The sequence below is a fragment of the Bombina bombina genome, chromosome 4, assembly GCF_027579735.1.
Source record: "Bombina bombina isolate aBomBom1 chromosome 4, aBomBom1.pri, whole genome shotgun sequence".
NCBI classification, from domain to species: domain Eukaryota; kingdom Metazoa; phylum Chordata; class Amphibia; order Anura; family Bombinatoridae; genus Bombina; species Bombina bombina.
Genome location: NC_069502.1, coordinates 1,086,932,227 through 1,086,956,322, shown reverse-complemented (window position 1 = coordinate 1,086,956,322; position 24,096 = coordinate 1,086,932,227).

Sequence of the window (24,096 nt, the reverse complement as noted above, 5' to 3'; positions counted from 1 at the left end):
CTGAAATGAGTTTACCTCCAGGGTGTAGTTCTTTATAATGTGTTTGTAAAATGTGCAGCAGCATATTAATCTAATTGTATGGAATAAAATTGCTGTCAAAAGGGCAAGTGTGTGTGATTCTTTATCATTGTACATAAATTGTGACATACAAATACAAATCTAAATTTACAAATACTTTTTGTTATTTATATTTTTTTTTAGAATACAAATCTTTAATTATAAATGTATTTTTTTTTTTTTGGCATTACACTTCCAGCATGTGTCAAAACATATGCTAGTTCCCAATTTGCTAAATGGCTTGTGATGTTGGAAGAATAAGCAGTTTAGGCATGTGAAGCATGTTGTGTGGTATAAGTTTATGTATTGCGGCTGAGGTTGCCACCTCAGCCGTGTTTTCCTGGACACTTATGAGTTACACAGCAGGGTGTGCTGGGAGGAACATGTATTGTGTTTCTGGACAGCACAATTGATATTCCTCCCTGCACATCTAGGGTTGCCACCTGCCCCGGTATCACCGGGACAGTCCCGGGCTGGGACTGTATGTCCTGTGTCCTGGAACTACCATCAAATGCCCCGGCCCGCCCAGCTCCTCTGTCACACACAGCACTGTGGAACATAAAATAAAAACCTCTGATGAAGCGTGGGAGTACCCATGCGAAACATGTCAGGTGTTTGTCTGCTCATGTCTAAGTGGATGAAATAAACCCTTCAACTTTGATGCAAGATTACCGTGTTTGCAGTGATTTTTTCTTGTACCTTGTAAAATAAAAACTTAGGTGGCCCTGGGCCCGTGGCCGTGGGCCTCCCAGGGAAATGTGAGGGTAATGTGAGGGTAAAATTGTGGAAAACGAAGGGGGGGTTGAAGAACGTGCATTAGTCAGTGACACTTATCATCAAGTGAAGTGAGGAGGAGGCCCTGACTGCAGCCTGCAGTGCATCATGATGATGTCACGGACCATGGTCCAACCAATCCTCCTCTCAGCTCACCTCCCACGGACTCAAGTCCCGCCCAGTCATGTGATCTCTGTGGTGTGCGGGTGTGGTGTTGCTGCGAACTGCTAGTGCGACGAGTCCAACTGAGGTGGCCAGGCCACGCCCCTTCCGTTTGGTTACTGTTCAACTTCTTCCTAATGATATGATCTGCAGTTTTGTCTAGGTAAAATATATAATTTTTGTTTTATAAAAAAACAGTTTCTTCTTTATTATTATCTTTGAGAATCAATCGCCTGCCTGCTCTATAAAAATAAATATATATATTAATATATATATATATATGCATATTATATATATATATATATATAAACAGTATATATATACAGTATATAATATAGATAATATATATATATATATATACATATTGTATGTATATACAGTATATATAAATATATTAATATATATATATATAAATTTGATTTCATATTGAATTTGAGGCCGTGAGACGCCACACCCCAAGCCACACCCTGATACACACCCTTTCCACCCCATTTAAAAAGTGTCCAGGAATCTTCTAGGCAAAAAGGTGGCACACCCTGCAGCATGTGTAACTCATAAGTGTTCTGTATTTTAAGGGACGGTGGCAACAAGGCTCAATAAGCACTTTAGGCATGTTAAACCCTGTTGTATGGTAAATGACAAGATTAAAAAAACATATTATGAATGTAGACCGCATGCTACAGACAGTTAACTGTAATTAAAACATAAAAATCAGTATTCCTTTGTATAGTGTTTTATGACTTAAATGAAAATAATCACTTTTGACATGTTAAGCCATGTTGTATGTTACATTATAAATGTTAAAAGTTTACATGAGATGATGGCCACGCCACCTCACTAGCCGAAACTTAGATACTGGTGCTATGGCACTATTTCAGTTCCTCCAGCTGTTTGGAGTGATTTTTTAAACCGTTTGTATGTGGAAGCTTGTATAGCTATTTTAACAGTTTTTATGTATATATATATATATATATATATATATATATATGTGAAGACAATAAAGATTGTATAAAACAATTGGTTTATTTAGGATCCCTGTAAGCCCATATCCCTCATCCCCTCTACAATTTGTATAAAGAGGCCACACAAAGATCATTTTGGGAACAGGATTTGGACCTCTCTCCTGAAATGGTTAATCTTCTGTTGGGGAGATGAGGACTACACTTGTAAGAAAAGAACGGACAATCGGGTACTTGAGGGAAAAGGAGCTGAGATCTACAGTGGCTATATGCCACACAGAGCTTCATTCATACCTCATATAAGCTGAGGTTGTTACACATGAGTGTTCAATTGGCTACATTGTTTTGAATTATTTTCAAGTCACACAACATACTACACTATGAAGGCCTTTTTTGCTGTGCGCACTTCCCTCTTCTGTTTTAGATTTTCCTTGGAGAATCTCCCTTGCCTAAGTGGACTCCTTTATTCACCTTTTTATCTACTCTCCCCCCTTCACATGTGATCTGACGTTTTGGGATTAAAATAAGGAGAGACTTGTACTCAAGAGACAGTAATGTTATTTTAAAGTGGATATCTATATTTACTAGCGCTGTATTACTCTGTTTTGGAATATATATATATATATATACAGTATATATATATATATATATATATATATATATATGCATATTATATATATACAGGTAGTGCAGAATTATTAGGCAAATGAGTATTTTGACCACATCATCCTCTTTATGCATGTTGTCTTACTCCAAGCTGTATAGGCTCGAAAGCCTACTACCAATTAAGCATATTAGGTGATGTGCATCTCTGTATTGAGAAGGGGTGTGGTCTAATGACATCAACACCCTATATCAGGTGTGCATAATTATTAGGCAACTTCCTTTCCTTTGGCAAAATGGGTCAAAAGAAGGACTTGACAGGCTCAGAAAAGTCAAAAATAGTGAGATATCTTGCAGAGGGATGCAGCACTCTTAAAATTGCAAAGCTTCTGAAGCGTGATCATCGAACAATCAAGCGTTTCATTCAAAATAGTCAACAGGGTCGCAAGAAGCGTGTGGAAAAACCAAGGCGCAAAATAACTGCCCATGAACTGAGAAAAGTCAAGCGTGCAGCTGCCAAGATGCCACTTGCCACCAGTTTGGCCATATTTCAGAGCTGCAACATCACTGGAGTGCCCAAAAGCACAAGGTGTGCAATACTCAGAGACATGGCCAAGGTAAAAAAGGCTGAAAGGCGACCACCACTGAACAAGACACACAAGCTGAAACGTCAAGACTGGGCCAAGAAATATCTCAAGACTGATTTTTCTAAGGTTTTATGGACTGATGAAATGAGAGTGAGTCTTGATGGGCCAGATGGATGGGCCCGTGGCTGGATTGGTAAAGGGCAGAGAGCTCCAGTCCGACTCAGACACCAGCAAGGGGGAGGTGGAGTACTGGTTTGGGCTGGTATTATCAAAGATGAGCTTGTGGGGCCTTTTCGGGTTGAGGATGGAGTCAAGCTCAACTCCCAGTCCTACTGCCAGTTTCTGGTAGACACCTTCTTCAAGCAGTGGTACAGGAAGAAGTCTGCATCCTTCAAGAAAAACATGATTTTCATGCAGGACAATGCTCCATCACACGTGTCCAAGTACTCCACAGCGTGGCTGGCAAGAAAGGGTATAAAAGAAGAAAATCTAATGACATGGCCTCCTTGTTCACCTGATCTGAACCCCATTGAGAACCTGTGGTCCATCATCAAATGTGAGATTTACAAGGAGGGAAAACAGTACACCTCTATGAACAGTGTCTGGAAGGCTGTGGTTGCTGCTGCACGCAATGTTGATGGTGAACAGATCAAAACACTGACAGAATCCATGGATGGCAGGCTTTTGAGTGTCCTTGCAAAGAAAGGTGGCTATATTGGTCACTGATTTGTTTTTGTTTTGTTTTTGAATGTCAGAAATGTATATTTGTGAATGTTGAGATGTTATATTGGTTTCACTGGTAAAAATAAATAATTGAAATGGGTATATATTTGTTTTTTGTTAAGTTGCCTAATAATTATGCACAGTAATAGTCACCTGCACACACAGATATCCCCCTAAAATAGCTATAACTAAAAACAAACTAAAAACTACTTCCAAAACTATTCAGCTTTGATATTAATGAGTTTTTTGGGTTCATTGAGAACATGGTTGTTGTTCAATAATAAAATTAATCCTCAAAAATACAACTTGCCTAATAATTCTGCACTCCCTGTATATAATATAATATATATAATATTTATACATATTGTATGTATAAACAGTATATATAAATATATATATATATATATATATATTTGATTTCATATTGAATTTGAGGCAGTGAGAAGCCACACCCCAAGCCACACCCTGATACACACCCTTTCCACCCCAAATTAAAAAGTGTCCAGGAATCTTCTGGGCAAAAAGGTGGCAACCCTATGCACACCCTGCAGCATGTGTAACTCATAAGTATTTTAAGGGAACAAGGCTCAATAAGAACTTTAGGCATGTTAAACCCTGTTGTATGGTAAATGACAAGATTAAAAAATATATTATGAATGAAGACCAAATGCTACAGACAGTTAACTGTAATTAAAACATAAAAATCAGTATTCCTTTGTATAGTGTTTTATGACACAAATGAAAATAATCACTTTTGACATGTTAAGCTATGTTGTATGTTACATGATAAATGTTAAAAGTTTACCTGAGATGATACTGATGTGCTGTGGTTTTCAGACATTTTTCCTCATTTAATTAAAAGCAAAACCTTAGCTAATTTCCAGGCAAACTGCTGAACTGACTTGCAGTGACATCACAAGTCCTTTAGCAAAATGGGAACTAGCATTTATTTTTACAGTGTTTTGACACATGCTGCAAGTGTAGTTAAAAAAAAAAAAAAGTACTTCCAAAATAAATTTTTTTATTGTTTTTCCAAAAAAGAAGATTGTACTTTCAAAACAAAATTGTATTTGTAATTAAAGATTTGTATTCGAAAAAAAATTGTATTTCCAAATAACAAAAATTTAGATTTGTATTTGTATAACACAATTTATGTACGATGATAAAGAATCACACACACTTCAACCTTGCCTTTTTTGACAGCAGTTATTCCATAAATTCTAACAAATTTAGAATCCAAAACAAAAATGGAAAATATTTATAGAGTTGTGTTGCCTTCTATTTGTAGTGAGTTTTTTTCCATTGTACTCTTTGATATAACATTTTCAAAATGCAACCTTGCAGTACTCTGTATGTCTATACATATATTTAACTATTTAAAGTATAAGTACTTATTTTCTTCAGTTAATGAGTACTGAAGAAAAATCATTTAAGATAATATAATTATAAGCTATGGTTTATAGGCCGTATATTCCTTAAAATACAACAGAATTTAATAGCTGAATAATACATGATAAAAAGACAATGTAATAATACATTGAATTTTAAATCAGCAGTAGAATATTTTCTGGAAAATTCAAAGTTAATTCAATTTTCCCTCCTCTGTATCATGTGACAGCCATCAGCCAGTCACAAAATGCATATACACAAATACTGTGCACTTTTGCACATGCTCAATACATGCTGGGACTTCAGAAAGTGTGCATATAAAACTAATGTATATGTCTTGATAATGATACTATATATGAAAGGTTTTTTCTTAAAATTGCTTGATTTATCTGAATCATGAAACTTAAATATTGACTTTAGTGTCCCTTTAAGGGACACCTTTGACACATTGAGCTTTAAACCTAAAATGTATGAAATATACTTTTTTTTATTTATCTTGCCCCCTTTTTTATGTAATTTATCTCCAAAGATTTTCTAATTCTCAGAACTGGAAATGCACACTGAACACTTCTCAAAGCTAACCCTGATATCTTTACATAACTGGTGTAAGCAGATAACAATTTAAAAACAATGCAGAGGTCAACTCTGGTTGAACTGTTTTATCCTTCAGCTTGATGAGCAAATGAGCACTGGATATATAGGGGTCTATTTATCAAAGGTCTTGCGGACCTGATCCGACAGTGCGGATCAGGTCCGCAAGACCTTGCTGGATGCGGAGAGCAATACGCTCTCCGTATTCAGCATTGCACCAGCAGCTCACAATGGGCCTCCAGCAGGTCGGTGTCAATCAATCTGATCATATTCGATCGGGTTGATTTCTGGCGATTCCTGTCCACCTCATCAGAGCAGGTGGACAGGGTTATGGAGCAGTGGTCTTTAGACCGCTGCTTCATAACTGCTGTTTCTGGCGAGTCTGAAGACTCGCCAGAAACACGGGCCCACAAGCTCCGTTTGGAGCTTGATAAATGGGCCCTATAGTTTATATATAGATTTGATGATACATATTTACCAAAATAATTGAGAGAAGAAGCAACTTGTTATGGGGTAAAATATTTGAATGTGTTAGGGATTGATCATTAATTGACAACTTTGGGATTGATCATTAATTGACAACTCTAGCTCATTTATATTTAGTAAAAACATGATATATGAGAGCAACACTATTATTGAACATTTCTTGTGAAATGCAGTTATAGTTTGATCATTCGACCCTTAAATATAAATATAATAGATTTAAAAGATGCATTTTATTATTGTTGTTATTATTATTATTAATATTTCTTTACAAAGCACCAACATATTATGAAGCGCTATGACATTAGGTATAAAACTGCAGAGTAAAATGATGCATAAATGATAAAGGATAGACCATGCACTGTATGTGAGTCACTGTTAGCTGTAAACCATCTTCATATGAGATGATCAACAGGACAGATGGTCTTATGAGCTTACTTTTACTTTGAGGTGGATGATTCAAGGGCAAGCAAGACATCTTAATGTAGACTGTATACATTCCAGAATAGATATGTTTTTAAGGAATATTTGAAACATTGAAATCTAGAGGCAAGTCTTATTAAGAAGGATATGGTGTTCCATATAACAGATACAGTTCCAGAGTAGTCTTGCAGATGCAAGTATAAGGAAGTTATAAGAGATGCAGAAAGAAATAGGTCATGGGTAGAGCGGAGGTGTGGGTAAGAGAGTATTTGCAGACATTGGGGAATATGTATCAAGCTCCTATTGGAGCTCGATGCCCTGTGTTTCTGGCGAGCCTGCAGGCTCACCAGAAACAGCAGTTATGAGACAGCGGTCACAAAGACTGCTGCTCCAAAACCTGTCCGCCTGATCTGAGCAGGCGGACACACATCGCCGAAAATCAACCCGATCGAGTACAATCGGGTTGATTGACACCCCCTTGCTGGCGGCCAATAGGACGTGAGTCAGCAGGGGGCGGCGTTGCACCAGCAGCTCTTGTGAGCTGCTGGTGCAATGCTGAATACGGCGAGCGTATTGCTCGCCGTATTCAGCGAGGTCTGGCGGACCTGATCCGCAGTGTCGGATCAGGTCCGCCAGACCTTGATAACTTGGGGCCAATGGCTTAGATGTAGTAGGGTGCAGTGTTAGTCAGGGCTTTGTATGTTAGGCTTAAATTTTTTTATTTTATTTTTGAAGCTAAGGGAAACCTATGGAGAAACTAAAGAAGAGGTAAAGTAAATGTGGAATGATGTTGAAGGAAGACAAGTCTGGTGTAGGCAATTGTAATGAATTGCAGTGGGGGCCGCATGAAGCATGGAAGACTGGAAGGTATAGAGTTTCAATAGTCAAGGTGGAAAATGATGAAGGAGTAGATCTGAGCCTTAGAAATCTTATCTTAAATCTTATTTTGTCTGTGGGGTGTTTTGTTCTTATTTTTTCAATCTACTCAAGTCAAAATATCTTTTGAATATTCCTCAAGATCTTTTTTTAGATAATACCAAATACTTGGAACTGTAATTCATTGCTGAACAATGTCTGGTAGCAATTCATGTTAAATATCTTTGTTAAAAAAAAAAAAAAACATAGAACAGGTACAATAGAAAAATGAACTTTCCCATCAGGCAAACAAATCGTAAATTAAAAACTAAAAAACAGTTTGGAGATGCGACATACTATGATGATTACCATGGCATCTATTTATCAAGCCGTCAACTTACTTGCATTCGACGGCACCAATACGCTCGCATAAGATCGCCTAACATCACTGAGGCCGACCTAAATACGTTCACCTAAATTAATAAAAAAAGCTGTCAAAAAGCCACGCACCAAGTATGGTGTGATGAGCAGCGGACTGTTGTTAACTAACAGTCATCTCACTGCTCTTCGACTTTTTCACAGCTTTCTTGGGTTCTTGGGCTACCTTGTCACTAAACACCCACACTATACTATACTGTTTTACCCCCTATACCGCCGCTCCCGGAGCCCACCGCAACTCTAATAAATGTATTAACCCCTAAACCACCGCTCACGGACCCCGACACAACTAAATAAAGTGTTTAACCCCTAAACCGCCGCTCCCGGAGCCCACCGCCACCTACATTATACTTATCAACCCCTAATCTGCCCACCCCTACACCGCCGCCACCTACATTATACTTATTAACCCCTAATCTGCCCTCCCCTACACCGCCACCACCTACATTATACTTATTAACCCCTAATCTGCCCCCCTACACCGCCACCACCTACATTATATTTATTAACCCCTAATCTGCTCCCCCCTACACCGCCTCCATTAATGTACCTACCCAACCCTATCTGAAGGTCTTCCCCCCTGGGTGCCAGTGTCCACCCTAGTAACTAAGAACTTAATCTAGTGTCAAGGTGCTCCTACTCCCTATCGAAGTTGAGTTTCCAATCTCCTCTAAGCTGTGCCTCCAGGAGGTAGATCGTATTCCTAAGTGGGTACAGTATCTGGGATTGTTGAGAGGGTTTTAAAGTCTTAATATACTCTTCCCATTTCTCATGAAATGTGTAGTTCTATTCTGAAGATCTCCCAAAGCATTGGCCTGTTCATAAACCATCTGCTGATATAGTTCTGCCCTCAACTGGGTAAGACCAGGCGACTCCCCCCAAGCCAAAATTTGAAGACCAGTGTCCTAGCCTGTAGGATTATAACGTGTACCAGTGTCTTAACCCCCCCGGGGCAGGCCTTGGAGGTCCAAAAAGACTACAACCTGAGGCGAAAGACTATGTGAGTGTTAAGAACCTTTTTCATCCAGAAGGCTAACATGCTCCAGAATCTATACAATTTTGGACAAGACCAAATCATATGTAAGAGGTCCGCTCTAGGGGCTGCACATTTTGGGCATTTGCCCTCTGAGTTAGAGTCCCAAACCCTGTACAACTTAGGGGTGATGTATGCTTGGTTGAGCAGTTTTGTGTGTGACTCCCTAGTGTCTGAAGCCAAAGATGCCTTTCTGACCTTTTTTATGCTCTGCTGAACTAATGGGACTGGAATTTCTGAAGTGTGTCTGTCCATCTTACACTTATTTGTTTTAACAGGGTATTATTGTCCTCACGTCCTAGGGCCTTATAGGTTGATGAGATGGAGGTGCTGCCTTTCTGGAATGAGGAGGCCAGAGCATAGATAGGATTATCTATCTCCCGCATCCCTCCCGCCGAGTGCAGAGTTTATGAAGTGTTTTAATTGTAAGTACACAAAATGGTGGTTCATCGGAATGTTGTACTGCAGTTGTAGGTCTCCGAAGGTACGTACCCTTCTCCCATCTGCCTCCAAAAGCTTTGAAATGGAATCAATGCCCTTTTCCTTCCATACTCTAAAAGGTCTGGAGGAGAGGCCAGGAATAAAGCTGGGATTTCCTTGAATTGACAAGTATCTTGTGAATTCATGTTTAATGTTAAGTTTTCTACAGAGTTTCCTCCACGCATGGAGTGGCTGTTGCATGAGGGGGTAGTCAGCTAAGAGTTTATCCGCTTTAACTGCTGGTAGATGAGGTAGGGACTTAAGGTCCCATGGTTCATTCGCTTGCGACTCCAGTCCTGGGACCGCGAAGCAGTGCCCGCCTGTGAGCCAGTCCAGTACGTATTTTGCCTGGGCTGCCCAAGCATAGTATTCAAGACTCGGAACCGCCAATCCACCCGCCTCTGTAGAACTATACATTTTCTGTCTTGAAATTCTATGTTTTTTGTTAGCCCAGATAAATTTAAGGATTAGGGAGTTCCAAAATTTTAAGTCAGACCTATACAATACCCATGGAATCATCTGTAGTAAGTACAGTATTTTTGGGAAGAGGATTATCTTAACAAGACCCATTCTCCCCGAGACCGATAGCGGAATCTTGGCCCAATGTTGTAATGGGTCCTGTGCCTCTTTTTTCAGAGGATTATAATTGACTCGATACCACACGTTAGGGTCGGTCGAGAGTTTTATACCCAGATATTTGAAAGTTTTCTGTACTATTTTAAAATGAAAGTGTGTGACACCATCAGCTCCGTGTGGGGTCAACCAAACCAACTCCGACTTGTCCGCATTGACCCTATATCCCGATATTCTCCCAAAGGCCTCCAATATGGACATTACTTTGCTTATATTTTCAGCCGGGTTAGACATATATAGTAACATATCGTCCGCGAAGAGGGATAGGTGTTTGGTTTCCTTACCTATTCTAAGACCCTCAGTCTCCTTCCGGATCTTAATGGCCAGCAGTTCAAGAGCTATATCGAACAGTAGGGGAGACAGGGGACAGCCCTGTCTTGTTCCTCTCTCCAGGGTAAATGGTGCAGAGGGGATTTTATTTACCAAAATTGATGCTACTCAGACCTCTAGCGAAGTTACCAGTTATACCAAGCTTTGTGAGCGTAAAAAAGAGATGATCCCAGAGTACCAGGTCGAAGGCTTTTTCTGCATCTACAAGTAGAACGCAGGCCTCTTCAGGGGACTTCCCATTACCCGAGTTCTTTTCCTTCCAGTAATGGGTTAGGATAAACTGCAGGGTACGGAGGTTGGTAACCGCTGATCTCCCCTTTACAAAACCCGTTTGATCGGGATGGATAATGGACAGGAGAATTTCCGCCAGTCTGTTAGCCATTATTTTGGTGAATAATTTGTAATCCACATTCATCAAGGAGATGGGACGGTATGATGCAGTGGAGGTGGGATCCCTATCCGGTTTTAAGATCAGACAGACCTTTGCCTCCGTGAATCTAGTGGATAAACCAACTGCTCCTGACAAAATGCCGTTAAATAGTTGGGTCAAAATCATGGTAACATCTTCTGAGAGGATTTTGTAAAACTCACCCGGCAAGCTATCTGGCCCCGGTGTTTTTTCCAGTGGGGCCTTCCCTATAGATTGGGATATTTCCTGGGAGTCAATAGGGGCATTAAGAGAGCTAAGCTGTTGGTCTGTCAGTGAAGGAAAGTCTAAAGAAGCTCAAAAAGTGTCTCTGTCCGAGTCAAGAACCTCTTGTCTTTTGTAAAGGATGGTGTAGTACTCCCTGAAGGTGTCCCGGATTCCCTCTTTGGATGTAAGAATCTTTTCTCCCTGCTGAATGGCTACGATAGGTGTCACAAGTTTTGTCAGTCTAGTAATCCTGCCAATAATCTACCTGTTTTATTGCCATGTCTGTAGAATTTTGTGTGATTTATATTTAAGTCCCTTGCTGCATTCTGTGCCAATGTCGTGCACCTGCTAAATTTGATTTCTTTGTATTTGTCTCTGTTTGAGGTTGAGGGATGTCTAAGATATTTGTTTTTCGGGCATTAAGCAATTGTTTCAGCAGCAAGTCCTCCCTAATCTTCTTTTTCCTCCTCGCCCCAGCTACATAGGACATTATAGCACCCCTCAGCACTGCCTTACATGTCTCCCAGTAAAGGATAGGGTTCTCTAAGTGTTGTTGGTTAGTGAGCTGGAAGGTCAACCATTCCCCATGTAAATAATTCTTAAAATTAGTATCCCGATAAAGGTATCTTGGGAATGCCCATGTGCCTGGAGGAATCCCTCCCTGACCTGCTCTCAGTTTGATGACTATCGGGGCGTGATCTGATAGAAAAGGTACTTCTATCCTAGTGTCCTCAATCCTAGAGTGTAGCCCTACTGAGGTTAAAAATAGGTCTATTCGAGAGTGAGTGTCTTTAGCTGGGGTAGAACAGGTGAAATCTCTAACCTCCAGGTGTCTTTGCCTCCAAATATCTACCAAGGAGAGTGCACTAGTAAATCTAGACCGCACCAGGGAGTCTCTTTTCGAGTTTCTACATGTGGCTACATGTTGTGGCGTTAGCATGGGGTTTTTATATCTGTCCGCTGGGACCTTTAGGGCAATATTGAAGTCCCCTCCTATAATAAGAGGAGCGTCTGCAAAACGATGGAGTTTAACCCTTAAAGAGCTCCAAAAGTCAGCTTTGTGCGTTTGGGGGCCATATACTCCCCCCAGTATCAACAAATCTCCCTCCACTTTGATTTTCAGTAGGATTTACCTCCCTTCTGGGTCCAGGATAGTGTGTAAAATTTGATAATTAAGATTTTTCCTAAAAAGGAAAGCTACTCCCTTTGCCCTACTTGCTTCATACTGGGTAAAGATCACCTCTCCCACCCATCCCTGTTTAAGTTTTAGATACTCAGCCGGCTTTAAGTGAGTCTCCTCCAAAATGGCAATATCGGCTCTTTTGGAATTAAGGTACTTCAAAATTGCCTTTCTTTTGATGGGGGACGTTATGCCACCCACATTCCATGTGGCTGCGATCTGGATCCGGCAGTTTACTTTTTACCGCCTGCGGCTTTTATTTCAGGCCACGCCGCTCCTTACTCCTCCGTGTGACTATGCCGCGGGGGGGGGGGGGCGGATGAAATTGCCTCCAGCTGTGATGACCAGAAGGATTCCGGAGATGTCCCCACAAGGTCTGGTCAGCTTGGACCAAAAAGAAGGGTTAATTATGCCCATTTTTTTACAGCAAGAAGCAGAGCTATGCGACTATGCTACCACTCCCTGGGTCCGCCCACCGGAAGACTTTAGATCATTTTATTTAATTGTATTTAATTGTATTTAGTTTAGGGAATTAATTTAATTATAGTGTAGTGTTAGGTGTAATTGTAACGTAGGTTAGGTTTTATTTTACAGGTATATTTGTATTTATTTTAACTAGGAAGTTATTAAATAGTGTAGCGTTCCCAACCGCTCCCGCCCCCGTGCACGCGTGCGTGCCCCTGGCGGCTCCGCACGCATTCCCACCCCCTCTTAATACTTCCTCCCTTTTCTGGCCGCCTCCCTGCATCAGCTCCCACCCACCAACTATCGTGGCAATCGATGTCCGATGCAGAGAAGGCCACAGAGAGGCTCTTTCTGAATATGATGGCTAAAAAATGTTATTGCAGGATGCCTCAATATCGAATAACTTGGAAACACCAACGACGTACAGGACACGTACTAGGTCGTTACAGACCTTTTTTGTAGGACGTACCCTGTACGTCGTTGGTCATTAACGGGTTAAAGGGATAGTCTAGTCAAAATTAAACTTTCATGATTCAGATAGGGCATGCAATTATAAACAACTTTCCAACGTACTTTTATCGTCAAATTTGCTTTGTTCTCTGGGTATACTTTGTTAAAGCTAAATTTAGGCTCATATGCTAATTCAGGAGCCCTTGAGAACCGCCTCTTATCATTTTGACAGTTTATCACAGCTAGACAGCACTAGTTCATTTGTGGCATATGAATACCATTGTGCTCACTCCCGTGGAGTTATTTATGAGTCAGCACTGATTGGCTAAAATGCAAGTCTGTCAAAAGAACTGAAATAAGGGGCAGTCTGCAGAGGCTTAGATACAAGGTAATCATAGAGGTAAATTAATATAATAGTGTTGGCTATGCAAAACTAAGGAATGGGTAATAAAGGGCTTATCTATCTTTTTAAACAATAACAATTTTGGAGTAGACTTTCCCTTTAAAATCGCATGCTCTATCTGAATAGTGAATATCTAGTTTTAACTTTACTGTCCCATTCATAAGAAAAACTAGGAATGGATATGGACAATGAACTCAGAAATGTTATATTATGGAAATGAAAAAGCTGCATTTAATTATGATACAATTTAATTTGCATGAAAAACATTAAAACATTGTCATGATTCGAACCCTGAGCCTTCAGCTTTCCAGACAGACTTGCTAGACAACAGACTACGGGATTTAAAAAACATTAAGTAAAACTTATGTAAAATTGACTTCAAACTAATAGGAATTACATAAGAGATACTGCTGTATTAAAGGGACAGTCTAGGCCAAAATAAAATTTCATGATTCAGATAGAGCATGTAATTTTAAACAATTTTCCAAATAACTTTTATCACCAATTTTGCTTTGTTCTCTTGGTATTCTTAGTTGAAAGCTTAACCTAGGAGGTTCATATGCTAATTTCTTAGACCTTGAAGCCCACCTCTTTCAGATTGCATGTTAACAGTTTTTCACCACTAGAGGGTGTTAGTTCACATATTTCATATAGATAACACTGTGCTCGTGCATGTGAAGTAATCTGGGAGCAGGCACTGATTGGCTAGACTGCAAGTCTGTCAAAAGAACTGAAAAAAGGGGCAGTTTGCAGAGGCTTAGATACAAGATAATCACAGAGGTTAAAAGTATATTATTATAAATGTGTTGGTTATGCAAAACTGGGAAATGGGTAATAAAGGGATTATCTATCTTTTAAAACAATAAAAATTCTGGTGTAGACTGTCCCTTTAAGGCGAACACCATACACATCTCTACTTGTGGATAGAGACAAACAAACAAAAGGCTTCTACAGGAAAGTAACTGGCATTTTTCTAACAACAAAAACATACATTTGAAATACTTTGTCTAGTTAACAGATTGTATTAAAGGGACATTCTAGTTAAATATAAACTTTCATGATTCATATAGGGCATACAATTGAAAACTACTGTCCAATTTACTTTTATCATCAAATTTGCCTTTGTTCTCTCTTTTTATTCTCTTTTGAAAGCTATACCTAGATAGGCTTATATGCTAATTTTTAAGCACTTGAAGGCCGCCTCTTATCTCAGTGCATTTTTACAGTTTTTCACATCAAGACAGCGCTAGTTCCTGTGTGCTATATTGATAACATTTTGCAACTCCTGTGGAGTTATTTATGAGTCAGCAGTGATTAAAATACACGTCTGTTAAAAGAACTGAAATAATGCAGAGGCTTAGAAACAAGGTAATCACAGAGATAAAAAGTCTATTATCCAGCCCTGAATTCTAGGAAATTCTACTTTGAACACCCAACCACTCAGATACATTTCTGTCTGTAAAATGCAGGTACATACTTCTAGGTACAGAGAGTATTATGTCTGGTTGCCCCTTAACCCTGCAGAGATTGTTCTATATAGCTGACAACAGTTGTATACAGATTACATCTTGTCAGTGGGATGCAGCTATATTCCTTTATGCATGTGAATAAGTTGTGTATGTGTCATTGTCTTCATCATCCTTTGTAAGACAAATTCCCAAAGATCATTTGAATAGGCAAAACATAAAAAAAAAATCAGAAACAAGTATAGCTTAATTAATAACTTGGTGCTCGGACAGAGTTTAACTTGTTTAGCCTTCTTGGGCAAAGCCTACTCCTGTAGGACAGAGTATGTAAAGAATGAATGCGTGATTGTCTCTTGCACTGTAAGAGCTATATTCTTTAAACTCTCCAGCTTGAAGTGAAATTATTTTGCAGACTTCACAGCAGCTGTCCTAAGTAAGGCCCCGATTCTAAACAATTTGCCAGTCAAGACATGTTTTTCCACTCCTACACTCGCCACTTGCAGGGACAGACCCTTTTTTAAAATAATATTCCATGAGGGCTGCCCCTGTGAGTTGCAAGATGGGTTTATTTTACAGGTAAGTATTTAGTTTTAAATAGGAATAATTTATTTAATGTTAGGAATATTTATTTAGATTTATTTAAATTATATTTAAGTTAGGGGGTGTTAGGGTTAGACTTAGGTTTAGGGGTTCATAAATTTAATATAGTGGCAGAAACGTTGGGGGCAGCAGATTAGGGTTTAATAAATGTAGGTAGGTGGCGGCGGTGTAGGGGGGCAGATTAGGGGTTAATAAGTATAATGTAGATGGCAGCGGTGTCGGGGCGGCAGATTAGGGGTTAATAAGTATACTGTAGGTGGCGGCGGTGTAGGGGGGCAGATTAGAGGTTAATAAGTATAATGATGAGAGCTCTCTACTAGATATAAGTTTGCAATAGAGGGTGAAGTGCAGAGGGGGAAACCGGAGTGTTTTAAAACTTGAAAATTAAGTTTAACACAAATCAAATTACACTGTATTTAGTGCATTATACCTTAAAGGGACATCAAACACTTTGAGATGGTAATATAAAATGATAAATCATATTTAAAAAAAAACTCTACAATGTACTTTCATTATTGACTTTGTCCCCTTTTCCTGTAATTACATTCTGAAATTGTGAGCTTTTCAGTTCCTGTTAGAAATGGAAGTGCAGAAAACCATAATTATTCCATACAGCCATTGGGGCATATGTTTCAAGCCCCGTGTTTCTGGCGAGCCTGCAGGTCACAAAGACCGCTGCTCCATAACCTGTCCGCCTGCTCTGAGCAGGCGGACAGACATCGCCGCAATTCTACCCGATCGAGTACAATCGGGTTGATTGACACCCCCTGCTGGCGGCCTATTGGCCGTAAGTCTGCAGGGGGCGGCGTTGCACCAGCAGCTCTTGTGAGCTGCTGGTGCAATGCTGAATACAGGAGCGTATTGCTCGCTGTATTCAGCGAGGTCTGTCGGCCCTGATCCGCACTGTCGGATCAGGTCCGACAGACCTTCATAACTAGAGGGCATTGGCTGCACATCCTAGTGATAATTTATAACTGTCCCTAATTTGCCACAGCAGAGAAGGTAGCTTAAGTTACAACATGGCAGCTCCCATTGTTATATAGACACTTACACCTAGATTTTGAGTTTTGCGTTAGAAGGGGTGCGTTAGCTACGCATGTTTTTTTTCCCTGCACCTTTTAAATAACGCTGGTATTTAGAGTTCTCTGAAGGGCTGCGTTAGGCTCCAAAAAGGGAGCGTAGAGCATAATTTACCGCCACTTTAACTCTCAATACCAGCGTTGCTTACGGTAGTGGCCAGCTTGAAAAACGTGCTCGTGCACGATTTCCCCATAGGAAACAATGGGGCAGTTTGAGCTGAAAAAAAACCTAACACCTGCAAAAAAAAGCAGCGTTCAGCTCCTAACGCAGCCCCATTGTTTCCTATGGGGAAACAGTTTCTAAGTCTGCACCTAACACCCTAACATGTACCCCGAGTCTAATTAATTACAAAAAACAAACAAACACTAAATTACAAAAAATAAAAAAGATTACAAGAATTTTTATCTAATTACACCTACTCTAAGCCCCCAAAATATAACAAAGCCCCCCAAAATAAAAAAATGCCCTACCCTATTCTAAAATAAAAAGTTAACAGCTCTATTACCTTACCAGCCCTTAAAAGGGCTTTTTGCGGGGCATGCCCCAAAGAAATCAGCTCTTTTCCCTGTAAAAAAAAGCATACAATACCCCCCCAACATTACAACCCACCACCCACATACCCCTAATCTAACCCACCCAAACCCCCCTTAAAAAACCTAACATTAAGACCTTGTATTCACCCAGCCGGGTATCACCGATCCATCCAGAAGAGGGTCCAAAGTTTTCATCCTATCCGGCAAGAAGAGGTCCTCCAGAGGGTCCAAAGTCTTCATCCAGGCGGCATCTTCTATCTTCTTCCATCCGGAGCGGAGCGGGTCCATCTTGAAGCAGCCGACGCGGAGCCATCCTTCCTCACCGACGGACTAACGATGAATGAAGGTTCCTTTAAATGACGTCATCCAAGATGGCGTCCCTCGAATTCCGATTGGCTGATAGGATTCTATCAGCCAATCGGAATTAAGGTAGGAAAAATCTGATTGGCTGATTGAATCAGCCAATCAGATTCAAGTTCAATCCGATTGGCTGATCATGAGCTTGCATTCTATTGGCTGATCATTTAAAGGAACCTTCATTCGTCGTTAGTCCGTCGGTGAGGAAGGATGGCTCCGCGTCGGCTGCTTCAAGATGGACCCGCTCCGCTCCGGATGAAAGAAGATGCCGCCTGGATGAAGACTTTGGACTCTCTGGAGGACCTCTTCTTGCCGGATAGGATGAAGACTTCGGACCCTCTGGAGGACCTCTTCTTGCCGGATAGGATGAAGACTTCGACCCTCTTCTGGACGGATCGGTGATACCCGGATGGGTGAATACAAGGTAGGGAGATCTTCAGGTGCTTAGTGTTAGGTTTTTTAAGGGGGGTTTGGGTGGGTTAGATTAGGGGTATGTGGGTGGTGGGTTGTAATGTTGTGGGGGGTATTGTATGCTTTTTTTTACAGGCAAAAGAGCTGATTTCTTTGGGGCATGCCCCGCAAAAAGCCCTTTTAAGGGCTGGTAAGGTAATAGAGCTGTTAACTTTTTATTTTAGAATAGGGTAGGGCATTTTTTTATTTTGGGGGGCTTTGCTATTTTTTTAGGGGGCTTAGAGTATGTGTAATTAGTTTACAATTCTTGTAATCTTTTTTTATTTTTTGTAATTTAGTGTTTGTTTGTTTTTATAATTTAGTGTTTATTTGTTTTTGTAATTTAGTTTAGTTGATTTAATTGTAGGTAATTGTAGGTAGTTTATTTAATTAATTTATTGATAGTGTAGTGTTAGGATTTATTTTACAGGTAATTTTGTAATTATTTTAACAAGGTAGCTATTAAATAGTAAATAACTATTAATAGCTATTGTACCTAGTTAAAATAAATACAAAGTTGCCTGTAAAATAAATATAAATGCTAAAATCGCTACAATATAATTATTTGTTATATTGTAGTTATATTAGGGTTTATTTTACAGGTAAGTATTTAGCTTTAAATAGGATTAATTTATTTAATAAGAAATAATTTATTTCATTAGATTTAAATTATATTTAATTTAGGGGGGTGTTAGGGTTAGACTTAGCTTTAAGGGTTAATACATTTATAATAGTAGCAGCGAGGTCCGGTCGGCAGATTAGGGGTTAATACTTGAAGTTAGGTGGCGGCGATGTTAGGGAGGGCAGATTAGGGGTTAATAAAATTTATTATAGGGTTTGCGAGGCGGGAGTGAGGCGGTTTAGGGGTTAATTAATTTATTATAGTGGCGGCGAGGTCCGGTCGTAAGATTAGGGGTTAATAAGTGTAGGTAAGGTAGCGGCGACGTTGGGGGGGGCAGATTAGGGGTTAATAAATATTATGTAGGTGTCGGCGATGTTAGGGGCAGCAGATTAGGGGTTCATAGGGATAATGTAGGTTGCGGCGGTGTGCGGTCGGCAGATTAGGGGTTAAAAAATTTATTAGAGTGGCGGCGATGTGGGGGGACCTCGGTTTAGGGGTACATAGGTAGTTTATGGGTGTTAGTGTACTTTAGAGCTAGGTGTATGTCACTATTTAAACAGCCAATGAAACTTTAAAAAATAGTTCTACGTGTTATTCTCAGACTAATCTTTTCTTTGAATGCATCATTCGATCTAGCATTTATTTAGTGTTTAATGTCCCTGTAAATTCGCTGTAATTTTTGCAGGCATAGATTTTTAGAATTAAAAGTGTTTCGAGTATTTTGGTGAAAGCTATCCACTTTTTACCTGGCGAGAAAAAACTGTGAGAACTGTAGTGTAAAAATGTTTATAGAATTAGGCTGAGATTTGAGAGAAAATTTCAGATACACACGTGGAACACCCAAGTTCAGCCCATTTTACGAAAAAACAATTACACTTTGTATTTTGTACTTATAACTATACATTTCTTGCTTTTTTTGAATATCCAGTGTACTTAAATTACGATTTACGTTATGCATAGTTGATACGATTTATTCCTGAGTAATAATTTTGATGCACCTTAACAATCCAATCTTTCCCTACATATTTTTGAGTGAATGGTTCAATTATTCGTTTTGTAAGATTTTTAAGTTACAAATCTTATTGTGCACTATAGTAATGTATGCATCTCCTTCCCATACGATAATGTAGTAAAAGGGAGACACCCCTTTTTCATAAGGGCTATTTAGAATTCTATCAGAGAAATAGAAGGACTGGCAAGCATTCTTATAGAATCTCACCAGCCCAGAGATCATTTTAGAATCAAGGCATTGGTTCTCTAAGAAATTGGGCTGAACATTAAACTCCTAGCAAAAAAGGACACTCAAGTCAATATTAAACTCTCATAATTAATATAGAGTAGCAGTTTTAAACAACTTTCCAATTTACTTCCATTAACAAAAGGTGCAGTCTTTTTATATTTATATTTTTTAAGTCACCAGCTCCTACTGAGCGGAAAATAGACATAACTTTGAAATTTGTCAGACTAAGTACTATTGCATTGTCTTGTTTCATGCATTTGTTGATATTGCAAAATTACTGTATTTACTGGTCCTTTAAGAACTCCCATATCCAACCTTCTCTATGAAAAGTAGTGCAATGCAATTTGTAAAATATACATCAATATACAAAGTAAATTTATGATTTATTAAAGTGAATGTAAACTTTGATAAAATAGTGTCCGCTTTTTTAAAAACGCCGGATTGCTGTTCCCCCCGCCTGCTTCTTCCTGCTGTACTTACACAGCAATGACAAAACCGACTTCCTCCAATCACGGTGTGGCCTCACCAGATGTATGCTCCTGGGGGGGAAGCCGTGATTGGAGGAAGCCAGTTTCTTCATTGCTGACGAAGTACAGAGGACCTGCAGGCGTTTCAGGAGAAGAAGGTATTTGTAAAATCTGCTGCAATGTAAACTTTGATGAATGAAAGTGCCCCTGTTTTTAATAGTATTTTTAAAAACTGTGTGCTATTTCATCAAAGTTTACATTCACTTTAAATATAAACTAAAATGAGAAAAGTACAATCAGAATTTGTACAAATTACAGTACTTAAAGGGACACTGAACCCAATTTCTTTCTTTCATGATTCAGATAAAGCACGCAATTTTAAGCAACTTTCTAATTTACTCCCATTATCAATTTTTCTTCATTCTCTTGGTATCTTTATTTGAAAAAGCAGGAATGTAAGCTTACGAGACGGCCCATCTTTGGTTCAGCCCCTGGGTACAGCTTGCTGATTGGTGGCTAAATGTATCCACCAATCAGCAAGCACTATCAAGGGTGCTGAACCAAAAATGAGCCGGCTCGTAAGCTTACATTCCTGCAAAATACCAAGAGAACAAAGATTAAATTGATAATAGGGGGTCGATTTAACAAGCTGCCAATTGGCCCCAATTCAGCTGTTTCCGTGTGAGCCTTCAGGCTCACCGGAAACAGCAGTTAAGAAGCAGCGGTCCAGCGGTCTCAATACCGCTGCTCCTTAACTTGTACGCCTCCTCTGAGGTGGCGGACATTAATCCGCCCGATCATATACAATCGAGTTCATTTATACCCCCTGCTAGCGGCTGATTGGACATGAATTGGACAGCAGTTAAGAAGCAGCGGTCTCAATACCGCTGCTCCTTAACTTGTACGCCTCCTCTGAGGCGACGGACATCAATCCGCCCTATCATATACAATCGAGTTGATTTATACCCCCTGCTAGCGGCTGATTGGGCATGAATCTGCGGGGGGCGGCATTGCACAAGCAGTTCACCAGAACTGCTTGTGTAATTTTAAATGCCGACAGCATATGCTGTCGGCATTCAGCGATGTCTGTCGGACATGTTCCGCTGAGCGGATCATATTGGACAGACACTTGATAAATCGGCCTTAAGAGTAAATTAGAAAGTTGCTTAAAATTGTACGCTCTTTCTGAATCATGAAAGAAAAAAAATTGGGTTCATTTCCCCTTTAATACATTACTTTATATAATGCACAAAATACAAATGTATTAAAATGCATAATTGAAACGTTTCAATGTATTAAAACTGAACAAAACCCTCTTCCAGCTACAAGCTCTTTTTAAATAGTTTTGATTATTAGGAAATTAATTTATTTGCATATAAATATATTTATATATATATATATATATATATATATATATATATATATATATATATATATATATATATATATATATATATATATTCCTTCTTTAGATAAATCAGATAATAGAATTCCTTTTATATAGATGTCACAAGATTGTTTTCACTGCATTAGTTCACCTATTCATTCAATAAAAGTAATTAAAATTTGGAGCTACATTATTTCAATGTATTAAAACATAAAATACAAAATCTCATTTTAAAGTAAATGTAAATGCAAATTACTGAGTAAATATGGAATATTTTTTATTTCACCTAGTGCCATTATTGTTATGTGCTTGTCTCTCGTTCCCACCAAAACATAGGCAATGGTACTTTGTGAGATATGGAAAAAAAACTCTTTTTAGAATCCAGTGAGGTATCTCTTAGTGCTGATGAAACACTTTAGATAACATTGAATGAGTAGTGAGTGTCCGAGAATCCTATCATTAAGAAGACAAAGCTACATTAGTTTTTTTTATATAAGAAAACTCTTTGCCAGCTACCAGTTAATTTGAAATACTTTTGGTTATTGGGAAATGTATTTCATATATATATATATATATATATATATATATATTTTTTTTTTTTTTTTTCTTCCTCAGATAATACCGTAGTATTCCTATTTTATATAGATGTCACCAGGTTGTTTATGCCTTCACCTGTTCATTTTGATTTTGATTTGGAGTAGTTTTTGAGTGATTTTGATTTGGAGTAGTTCATTTTGTAGACTGAGAAGGAACTACAATTATTGTTGATTGACAATCATTTTTGGGATCTCAATACCTGGACTGGAAACTAAAAATGTAATTTGAAATATGCTTAAAGTAAGTTAAATACCTCTAGTTCTTAGAACAGCCCACTCTATCTTTCAAAGCCATACTACTGGTATTGCCTTTTTTTTGCCTGAGTCTTATTTTCACTTTTACATTGTATTAACAAATTGGAGTTTGTGTGTAGGTATTGCAATTGTGTGGTTCTTTAAGAAGCTCTCCTATACCATGTGTCTTCATAGTGGTGAAGCATTTAAATAAGTTTAACAAGGGATTATCCTTTTATGAAATACAAATGTATCTACTTGGCTATAAGCAAGATTTTATTCAGGTTATACAACACAAATAAATACATCTATGAACATAGTTAATATAAATGTACTTTTTAAAGATCTTTGTTAAAAAAAATAGCTCCTTTCCATGATTGCATACTGAGTTAAGTGTCCAATTGTCTTGAGTGCTATGTGTATAACATTATTACAAACATTCGCCTAGATTACGAGTCTTGCGTTAGCCTTAAAAAGCAGCGTTGAGAGGTCCCAACACTGCTTTTTAATGCCCGCTGGTATTACAAGTCTGGCAGGTACAGGTGTAACGCTCACATTTTTTCCGCAACTCGAGCATACCGCAAATCCACTTACGTAAATTGCGTATCCTATCTTTTCAATGGGATTTTCCTAACGGTGATTGTGTGCTAAATTCACATGTGCTGAAGTAAACTTCCTTAAAATGAGTAAAAATTAAAGTGACTGTGCCTGCACATCCCAAATGAACAGACCTGTGAAAGTCATGGGACAAGCATCCTGATTGGATATTTAATTTAAAGCTGCTAAATCTGTTGGCGCTCTACAAATACCTAATAATAATAATTTAAGGGACACAAAATCCTCTTATGTTCTTTCAGGTTTTAGATAGAATTTACAATTTTAAACAGCTATCCAATGTACTTCTATTATCAAAGTGTTTCATTGTCTTGGCATGCACTACTGGGAGCTATCTGAACATATTGGCTGAGTCATTGACAAGAGGCATATACGAGATTAGACATTCCGGTATCATGACCCTTTAAATAAAGTATGACAAGAGAAAGAGGTTAAATTAAAAATTTTGTAAAATGTTATGCATGATACTAATCATAAACAAAAAGAGGTAGTACCCAGCTCGCTAGATACTACCTCCTTTTGTTCCTGATTCATCTACCAGCATTGGATCCAGCTTGCAATCTCTCACACTCGTGAGTCTGGGAAAGGTTGACGGACCTGAGTGGGAGTGAACACCGAAGACACCACAGACCAAATTGCCTGTTAGCTACACACGGCGGTCCAGAGGGCCTTGATACACTGTTTTTCTACATATATTGTATGTAAGTAGAATGAGCATAACTCCAGGGTTGTTAGATGTTCCACATTTGGATATACTACTCCCCCCCTATGAGTCATTACCTATCCAGAGACATTTT